This window comes from Pongo abelii, chromosome X, assembly GCF_028885655.2.
Source record: "Pongo abelii isolate AG06213 chromosome X, NHGRI_mPonAbe1-v2.0_pri, whole genome shotgun sequence".
Taxonomy (NCBI): Eukaryota; Metazoa; Chordata; class Mammalia; order Primates; family Hominidae; genus Pongo; species Pongo abelii.
In genome coordinates, this window is record NC_072008.2 from 1,351,203 (window position 1) to 1,362,718 (window position 11,516).

Consider the following 11,516-nt stretch of genomic DNA (forward strand, 5'->3'; position numbering starts at 1 on the left):
ACTTGGACACAGGGTGGGGAACATCACACACCAGGGCCTGTCGTGGGGCGTTGGGAGAGGGGGGAGGGATAGCATTAGGAGATATACCTAGTGTAAATGACGAGTTAACGGGTGCAGCACACCAACATGGCACATGTATACATATGTAGCAAACCTGCATGTTGTGCACATGTACCCTAGAACTTAAAGTATGATAATAAAAAAAATAAAAATAAACTGGGGCTGAGAGTGTGGGTGGGGAAGCTCATGAACAGCCTCAGCTCTTCCAGTGGATCTTCGCTGTGGTCAGAAGGTCACTGTCCTCCCCCAGTTTCCACATTGATGTAACCGCCAACAAGATGATGTTAAGAGGCTTTGGGAGGGGATGAGGTTGTGAGGGTGGAGCCTCATGAATGGGAATCATGCTCTCATAAAAGGAACCCCAGAGACCTCCCTCGCCCCTTCCAACATGTGAGACACAGAGAGAAGGCACCACCTATGAACCAGGAGACGGGTCCTCACCAGACACTGAATCAGCCTCACCTTCATCTTGGACTTGCAGCCTCCAGCACCGAGAGACATAAAGGTCTGTCTTGATAGGCTGCCCAGGGTATGGCGTTCTGTGACAGCAACACAAAAGGACTAAGACAACCTTGCATTTAATCCTGAGAATTGTTACATTGTTGCACACTGTCTATGGATAATGCTACATTTGCTAGAATTGTTTTTCAGTAATGACTACAGCAGCATTCTGCAAATAGCAACCTTTCTTTGCTAATAGTTACATATGCAGCAAAAATAACTGTATAAAACTCATGTTTTTCTAAACATTATGGTGAAAACTGAAACTCTTTATTTGCATTGGTTGAGATAAGGATTTACAATGGTGTGGGTTGCTTCCTCACCCTCCTTCTCTCCGATGCTGCCGGAGTCTGTATTTATTTGAGCATTTCACATCTTTGATTTCCAAACTCTATTTTCTAAAAATATATTTTGTCTTAGAATGTATTGTGCTGATACTAATTAATACTAATTTTCATACATTCTGCCTTGAAAACATTTTTTATGAACCTTCTTATGTTTTATGGTTAACTGCCAATCATTTTGTACCACAGCTTCCCCATTTTAAAATTCTTAATTTCATTCATTTCTGGTTTGGCTGGAGTTACTTTGGCTGTTGTTATTGGTTTTTTTTTTTTTTTTAAGATGGAGATTCACTCTTTGTTGCCCAGGCTGGAGTGCAATGACACAATCTCAGCTCACTGCAACCTCCTCCTCCTGGGTTCAAGCAATTCTCCTGCCTCAGTGTCCCGAGTAGCTGGGATTACAGGCATGCACCACCACGCCTGGCTAATTTTTGTATTTTTAGTAGAGATGGGGTCTCACCATGTTGGTCAGGCTCATCTCGAACTTCTGACCTCAGGTAATCCAGCCGTCTCAGCCTCCCAAAGTGCTGGGATTACAGGTGTGAGCCACCGTGCCCAGCCTGTTGTTGCTTTTAAAAACACAGTTTCTGTGTCGCCCAGTCTGGAGTGCAGCGATGCCATCATAGCTCACTGCAGCCTTGATTTCCTGTTCTCAAGCAATACTGGATGGAATTATTTTTAAGTCACTTTTTTTTTCCCCAAAAGGGGACCTAGGTGTGGTGGTACACGCCTGTGGTCCCAGCTACTCAGGAGGCTGAGGTGGGAGGATCGCTTGAGCCCAGGGGTCCCAGGCTGCAGTGAGCTAGGACCACACCACTGCACTCCAGCCTGGGAGACAGAGGGAGACTCCCTCTCTGAAAAAAAAAAAGGAGTTGGGGGATATAAAAAACATATTTGCATCCTTGAAAATACATGCCTCTAAGATGACAGATTTTTTCAGTGTAGGATTTTGGGGAGGGGAAATTTTCTCTATCAAAATGATATACTGTATATGACATAGTGTGCAGAGTCAACAACACTGTATTGTGTACATAAAAATGTGCTAAAAGAGTAGATCATATGTGAAGCGTTCTTATTACAACAATAATAAAAATACATCATCATCATATCGAAAGGGAAGAGGAATCTTTTGGAGGTGATAGATATGTTTATGACATAGATATGTTTATGACATAGGTGACATATGACTTTCAAGGATGTGTCTTTTTCTCCCAAGTTATCAGCTTGTATACTTTAAATATATACAGCTTTTTGTATGTTAAATAAACCTCAGTACAGTTATTTTGTTTTTTATCGCTTCAGGCCTTCAGTTATTTTGTTCTGTAGACGGCTGACGATGTGTTGCTTTGTAAAATAATCTGCTTATTTCTCCTGGGCATTACAGGATGTGATTTATCTTGAATATTTAAACAAATTTCCAGGAATTTCCATGTGTATCTTTTCATTAAGATACTTAAAGGGCTTTTTGTTTGTATGGTGTTATTCACTGCGGAGATATTTTTCTCTCTGATTTCTTTGATTATTCTTTCTGCTCTATTCTCTTTGTGGAATTTATGTTGAAAATATACCATATATGGGAGATCTGTATATATAATATATGTATACATGAGATGAATTTACGTTGCAAACACAACAATATGGTAGATATTATACAGATATGATATATTTATATATGAGATGAATTTATGTTGCAAACATAACAATATGGTAGGTATTATACAGATATGATATATTTATATATGAGATGAATTTATGTTGCAAACATAACAATATGGTAGATATTATACATGATATGATATATTTGTATATGAGATGAATTTATGTTACAAATATAACATATATGGTAGATATTATACATGATATATTTATATATAGATGAATTTATATTGCAAATATAACATATATGGTAGATATTACATATGATACATGATGTGTGTATATGTGAATATATAATATATGTACACATGAGATGAATATGTTGCAAATATAACGTATATGGTAGATATTATATATGCTACAACATTTCTATACATGGGATAAATTTATGTTGTAAATATACCACATATGGTAGATATTATATATGATATATGTATATATATATCAGATGAATTTATGTTGCAAATATAACATATATGGTAAACATTATGTATGATACACATATATGAGATTAATTTATATTGCAAATATAACATATATGGTAGCTATATATGATATACTTATATATGAGATGAATTTATATTGCAAATGTTACAGATATGGTAGATATGTATCTATATAGGATACATTTATGGTGTAAATATACTACATATGGTAGATATTATATATATGTATATATCAGATGAATTTATATTGCAAATATAACATATGTGGTAGACATGTATATATGCTATAATAGATGTATACATGGTATAAATTTATGTTGTAAATATGCTATATATGGTAGATACTATATATGATATATGTATACATGACATGAATTAATGTTGCAAATATATTTGCCTATATGGTAGATGTGTATATCTAATATGATATATGTATACATGAGATAAATTTATGTTTCATATATATATATATATATATAGTAGCTATGAGTACAGTCATCCCTCAGTAACGCTGGGAAATTGGTCCTGGAACCCATCTCAGGACACGAAAATCCAGGGATGCTGAAGTGCCTGATATAAAATGGTGTAGTATTTGCATATAACCTACCCACAACCTTCTGTATGCTTAAAATAATCTGTAAATTATTTATAACACCGAATATAATGTAAATACTATATAAATAGTTGTTATAGGCTGGGCATGGTGGCTCACGCTTGTAATCCCAGCACTTTGGGAGGCCGAGGCAGGCGGATCACCTGAGGTCAGGAGTTCGAGACCAGCCTGACCAACACGGTGAAACCTGTTTCTATTAAAAATACAAAAATTAGGCTGGGTGTGGCGGTTCACGCCTGTAATCCCAGCACTCTGGGAGGCCGAGGCAGGTGGATCACGAGGTCAAGAGATCAAGACCAACCTGGCCAACATGGTGAAACCCCATCTCTACTAAAAATATAAGAATTAGCTGGGTGTGGTGGCGTGCACCTGTAGTCCCAGCTACTTGGGAAGCTGAGGCAGGAGAATTGCTTGAACCAGGGAGGCGGAGGTTGCAGTGAGCCGAGATCATGCCACTGCACTCCAGCCTGGTGACAGAGTGAGGTTCTGTCTCCAAACAAAAACAAAAACAAAAACAAAAAACAAAAATGAGCCAGGTGTGGTGGTGTGCACCTGTAATTCCAGCTACTCAGGAGGCTGAGGCAGGAGAATCGCTTGAACCTGGGAGGTGGAGGTTGCAGTGAGCTGAGATTGCACCACTGCACTCCAGCCTGGGCAACAGAGCAAGGCTCTGTCTCAAAAAAAAAAAAAAATATATATATATATATATATACATGTAATATATACATGTGTATATATGTATATATGTGTATATATGTATATATGTGTATATATGTATATATGTGTGTGTATATATGTATGTATATGTGTGTATATATAGTTGTTATACTGTGTTTTTTATTTATAGTTTTATGTTTTTCAAACATTTCTGATCTGAGGTTGGTTGAATCTGCAGATGTGGAACATGTGGATATGGAGGGCTGAGTGCATAGGATAGAATATATAAGTGAGGTCCCTTCTCTGGTTAAAACACCTCCATACGTGCCAGGTGAGGTGGCTCATGCCTGCAATCCTAGCACTTTGGAAGCCAAGGTGGGTGGATAGCTTGAGCCCAGGAGTTTGAGACCAGCCTGGGCAACATGATGAGACCCCATCTCTCCTAAAAAAAAAAATACAAAAATTAGCCAGGCATGATGGCATGCACCTGTAGTCCCAGCTGCTTGGGAGGCTGAGATGGGAGGATCACTTGAGCCCAGGAGGTTGAGGTTGCTGTGAGCCGTTAAATCACACGACTGCCCTCCAGCCTGGGAAACAGAAAGAGACCCTGTCTTAAAAAAAAATGTGTATATATGAGATGCATTTGTATTGTAAATAGCATGTATATGTATATATGCTAGATATGTATAGAGGATAGAATACATGTTTATGTGAGAAGCATTTGTACTGTAAATAGTATATATATGTGGGCTGGGAGTGGTGGCTCATGCCTGTAATCCCAGCACTTTGGGAGGCTGAGGCGGGCGGATCACAAGATCAGGAGATCAGGACCATCCTGGCTGACACGGTGAAATCCTCATCTCTACTAAAAATACAAAAAAATTAGCCGGGTGTGGTGGTGGGTGCCTGTAGTCCCAGCTGCTGGGGAGGCTAAGGCAGGAGAATGGCGTGAACCCGGGAGGCGGAGCTTGCAGTGAGCCGAGATTGTGCCACTGAACTCCAGCCTGGGCGACAGAGTGAGAATCCATCTAATAATAATAATAATAATAATAATAATAATAATAATAATAATGAGATCATGTCCTTTGCAGGAACATGGATGGAGCTGGAGGCCATTATCCTTAGCCAACTAACACAGGATCAGAAAGCTAAATAATACATGTTCTCTCTTATAAGTGGGAGGTAAATAATGATGACACTTGGACACAAATTAAAAAACAACAGACGCTGGGGGCTATGTGAGGGTGGAGGGTGGGAAGAGGGAGAAGAGCAGGAAAAATACCTATTCAGCACTGGGCTAACTACCTCGGTCATGAAATAATCAATAGCAAAATCCCCCATCTCACATACCTCCCGAACCTAAAATAAAAGTTAAAACATCAAAAAGGAAAAAAAGCTAACTTGAAATGATGCAGTTTGAAGTTTATTAAAAATGCGGAAGTGTCCCTAGACCCTCCAAAAGTGGGCAGGATGATGGTTTTTAAGGTACGTGTATTTTACCACAGTAAAAAAAAAATTGGGTCGGGCACGGTGGCTCGTGCCTGTAATCCCAGCACTTTGGGAGGCCGAGGTGGGTGGATCACCTGAGGTTGGGAGTTCAAGACCAGCCTGACCAACGTGGTGAAACCCCATCCCTATTAAAAATACAGAAATTAGTGAGGCATGGTGGTGCACCCCTGTAATCCCAGCTACTCAGGAGGCTGAGGCAGGAGAATCACTTGAACCTGGGAGGCGGAGGCTTCAGTGAGCCAAGTTTGCACTGCTGCACTCCAGCCTGGGTGACAGAGTGAGACTCTGTCTCAAAAAAAAAAATTGTAGAAACCTGACAAGACTCACAAAAAAATGGACAAGATGATGGCTGGGCACGGTGGCTCTTGCCTGTAATCCCAGCACTTTGGGAGGCTGAGGTGGATGGATCACGAGGTCAGAGCTCAAGACCAGCCCGGCCAAGATGGTGAAACCCCATATCTACAAAAAATAAAAAAAAATTAGTCAGGTGTGGTGGCAGGTGCCTGTCATCCCAGCTACTCGGGAGGCTGAGGCGGAATTGTTTGAACCTGGGAGGCGGAGGTTGCAGTGAGCTGAGATCACGCCATTGCATTCCAGCCTGGGTGACAGAGTGAGACTCCATCTCACACACACACACACACACACACACACACACACACAAGAAGGACAAGATGATCGTTGTTAAGTCATGTATATTTTACCACAATAAAAAAAAGTTTTGGAGGACAGGGTAAGCAATACTGTAGGGGAGGATGGCTGCTTGCCAACCGTTTCCTGACTCCTTCCTGTCCTATTTGTACCGAATCATTCTGCAGGCATCCTGCAGCCTGTGTGTTGAGATGGCCAGGCAGAATTGTAGAGACATTTACATCTGTAACGAGGCGTTGGGGGCCACAACCTACCTTCCCGTGTTCTTCCCGTAAAAGGGGTCAATGCTTACCGTGCCTGAGTCGTGACACCAGCCAGTTTCCTAGTCTTCTGATACTCCTGCCTCGTCGCACAGGCACATCTGAAGAAACTCCCCATGGGGGCCTGCTCAGCTACCCCAGCCTGACACCTGCGCCTTCACAGAAGCGCCTGAGCTCTTGCACTTGAGCCTGCAGGGAAGGGTCCGGAGCCCAGACCTCTGATTCTGACTGACACCATGTATCCCAATGCCCGGTCTGCAGGGGGATTTCAGCTTTGTCATTTGTCAAGGGAGAGGGATGACAGCAGGATGACAGGTGAGAAAGACAACCTATGAACCCAACATAGCAACATAGCAGTATAGTGGGTACCGCTGTGAACATGACACACATGATAGGAAGCTCGTTTTCCCCTGTTGAATGATCGGTATTACATGCGCTGCTTAACCAGAAAAAAGAAAACCCAGGCTCCATTAAATGTAATCCTTGCATCATGGTGCCAGATGTAGCCATGCAAAAGTAAACTCCTTGATAAAATAATGAGAATTCACAGGTAAGTTTACAGCTTGTCCTGCGGGCTGCTGGCTTTCTAACTTTTTTTTCTTGAGATGGAGTCTTGCTCTGTCACCAGGCTGCAGTGCAGTGGCACGATCTTGGCTCACTGCAACCTCCGCCTCCCGGGTTCAAGGGATTCTCCTGCCTCAGCCTCCCAAGTAGCTGGGACTACAGGTGCGCGCCACCACGCCCAGCTAATTTTTGTAATTTTAGTAGAGACAGGGTTTCATTCACCATGTGGGCCAGGATGGTCTCGATCTCTTGACCTCATGATCCACCTGCCTCGGCCTCCCAAAGTGCTGGGATTACAGGCATAAGCCACTGTGCCTGGCCTTTTTTTTTTTTTTTTTCTGAGACAGAGTCTTACTCTGTTGCCCAGGCTGGAGTGCAGCAGCACGATCTCAGCTCACTGCAACCTCTGCCTCCTGGGTTCAAGCCATTCTCCTGCCTCAGCCTCCCGAGTAGCTGGGACCACAGGCGTGTACTACCTCTCCCGGTTAATTTTTGTGTCTTTTTTAGAGACAGGGCCTTACTACGTCACCCAGGCTGGTCTCGAACACCTGACCTCGTGATCCACCCATCTCAGCCTCCCAAAGTGCTGGGATTACAGGCATGAGCCACCATGCCTGTTTTTTTTTTTTTTTTTTTTTTTTTTTTTTTTTTTTTTTTTTTTTTTTGAGACGGAGTCTCGCTCTGTTGCCCAGGCTGGAGTGCAGTGGCATGATCTCAGCTTACTGCAACCTCTGCCTCCTGGGTTCAAGCCATTCTCCTGCCTCAGCCTCCTGAGTAGCTGGGACCACAGGCGTGTACTACCTCTCCCGGTTAATTTTTGTGTCTTTTTTAAAGACGGGGCCTTGCTACATCACCCAGGCTGGTCTTGAACTCCTGACCTCGTGATCTACCCGCCTCGGCCTCCCAAAGTGCTGGGATTACAGACGTGTGAGACACCGTGCCTGGCCTTCCAACTTGTTTTCTAACCTCATCCTAGAGTGATGAATGCATACATAGGATGACCCAGGATACACACATGCATTTCCATTTCATTCATCTGCAAAACAGACATAAGTGTTTCACCTTGGAGGAGCTGCACACCAGGAATCACTGCCTCTGACCTTGGTGAAAATCACATCGCAGCAGTCATGAAAAGCCAGGTGGCCGAGAAGGACGGCCATGCAATTGCTGAAAAACCCCAAATCCAGAAGCACTGGGTGAGAATTTCTCCTTGTTTTCCAATTGCCTCTCCTTGGGGAAGCCATAAAAATATGTCGCCTTGGGGCGGGGCGCGGTGGCTCATGCCTGTAATCCCAGCACTTTGGGAGACTAAGGCGGCTGGATCACGAGGTCAGGAGATCGAGACCATCCTGTCTAACACGGTGAAACCCCGTCTCTACTAAAAATACAAAAAATTAGCCGGGCGTGGTGGCGGGCACCTGTGGTCCCAGCTACTTGGGGAGACTGAGGCAGGAGAATGGCGTGAACCCAGGAGATGGAACTTGCAGTGAGCCGAGATCGTGCCACTGCACTGCAGCCTGGGTGACAGAGTGAGACTCTGTCTCAAAAAAAAAAAAAAGAAAAGAAGGAAAAAGGTAAATCTCTCCACTGTCTCTCTGTCTTGTAACTCAAAAATGGCATTTTGGGTCAGATGTGGAGGCTCACGTCTGTCATCCCAGCATTTTAGGAGGCCGAGGTGGGCGGATCACCTGAGGTCAGGAGTTTGAGACCAGCCTGGCCAACATGGTGAAACCCCATCTCTGCTAAAAATACAAAGAGTAGCCAGGCGTGGTGGTGCACACCTGTAATCCCAGCACTTTGGGAGGCCGAGGTGAGCAGATCACGAGGTCAGGAGATCGAGACCATCCTGGCTAACACGGTGTAATCCCATCTCTACTAACAATACAAAAAATTAGCCGGGCGTGGTAGTGGGTGCCTGTAGTCCCAGCTACTCGGGAGGCTGAGGCAGGAGAATGGTGTGAACCTGGGAGGCGGAGGTTGCAGTGAGCCGAGATCGCGCCACTGCACTCCAGCCTGGGCTACAGAGCAAGACTCCGTCTCAAAAAAAGAAAAAAAAAAGGTGTCACCCTTGGGGTCAAGCTCTGGAATCTCTGGCATCTCTGGCAAAGAAATATGTCTGAGGATTACAACAAGGAACTCCAGGAAGGTGGGACACACTGAGGAGGGACTAGCCTGAGGGAACTGAGGGATGTGCCTATGATATAAAACTTGAGGGAGTTCCCCAAACCCAGTAACCAACATAACTGATCATATCATGCAATATTTATTTTATTTTATTTTTTATAGAGACGGGGTTTCACCATGTTGCCCAGGCTGGTCTCGAACTCCTGACCTCAAGTGATCCACCCACCTCGGCCTCCCAAAGTGCTGGGATTACAGACGTGAGCCACCGTGCCCGAACCTCATGCAATATTTAAACAGCAATAAAGGCCAGGCGCGGTGGCTCACGCCTGTAATCCCAGCACTTTGAGAGGCCGAGGTGGGCGGATCACCAGAGGTCGAGAGTTTGAGACCAGCCTGACCAGCATTGAGAAATCGTGTCTCTACTAAAAACACAAAATTAGCTGGGCGTGGTGGCGCATGCCTGTAGTCCCAGCTACTCAGGAGGCTGAGGTAGGAGAATCGCTTGAGCCCGGGAGGTGCAGGTTGCAGTGAGCCAAGATGGCGCGATTGCACTCCAGCCTGGGCAACAAGAGTGAAACTCTGTCTCAAAAAACAAACAAACAAATAAATAAAATAAAATAAAATAAAATAAAATAAAATAGGCATAAATATTAAGGCAAAAATGCCATGAGAAACAAACCATAAAAATTTTAAATAAGGATGGGACTAGTATGCTGATGGTAATTAAACATGAAAGCTTGATGTTCACTTGGTCAAGAGAAGTTGACAAACCTGACAATCCTATCCATTGACAGTGATACAAGCAAAAATGAAACTTTGAGAGTGTTTTGGTAAGCACGCTTTCATTCAAGCCAGAAAAGTAGAATGACTCCACAAAAAGTCTGGTTTTGATTAAAAAAAAAAAAAAAATTTTAAAGTTAAAGTAATACTCTGAATTTTCATATACCCATGTTTCCTTGTTGTAATATTTTTCCAACTATTTCAATGTTCTGGAAAAAAACACATGAAGTATGTCTAGAGGGGCATGAATTTTTCCTTTTCCATATGTTTTGCTTCAGGCTTCAATCAAAACTATCAGAGCACTGCTGAATCTGGTATTTGTTCACAATACTGATGATTTATTCATGGTTGTTTATTTGAATTAATTTTGATTTTAAAATATTGAGTGAATTTGATTTTATAATATGGATTATAGGGGTTATGGATAGAGGGTGGATAAATGGATGGATGAGTGGGTTAATGGATGGTAGATGGATGGATGGATAGATGGATTAATGGATACAGAATAGATGGATGGATGAATGGATGGATGGGTGGGTGGTTAAATGGGTGGGTTAATGAATGGAGGGTGGATAGATGATGGATAGATAGATAGGTTAATGTATTGAGGGTGGATGGATGGATGAGTGAATGAGTGGATACGTCGATGAGTAGGTTAATGGATGGATGGGTTGGTGGTCGGCTGAGTGGGTGCATGGGTGGACAGATGAAAGGATGAATGGACAGATCGATGGATATATGGATATATGGGTTAATGGATGAAGGGTTGGCTGGCTGGCTGGCTGGATGGCTGGCTAGGTGGATGGATACATGGGTTAATGAATAGAGGATGAATGAATGGATTAATGAATGGATGGGTTAATGGATGAAGGGTTGGCTGACTGAATGGATGGATGGCTGGATAGGTGGATGGATACATGGATTAATGGATAGAGGATAAATTAATGGATTAATGAATGGATGGGTAAGTAGAAAGTGGGTAGGTTGATAGCTGGGTTAATAAACGGAGGGTGGATAGAGGATGGGTATATAGATAAACAGGTAGATGGTTTAACGGATGGAAGGTGGATGGATGGGTAGATGGATGGACGGATGGGTGAATGAATGAATGAGTAGGTAGATGGATACATGACTGGGTGGTTGGATGAATAGATTGACAGATTGATGACTGGCTGAATGGGTGGATGGGTGTATAGATGCATGAACAGATGAACTGACCGATGGAAGCATGGATGGATGGATGGATGGATGAATGGATGAATGAGTGGGTAGATGGATACATGAACGGGTGGATGGTTGCATAGATGCATGAACAGATGAACTGACCGATGGAAGCATGGATGGATGGATGGAT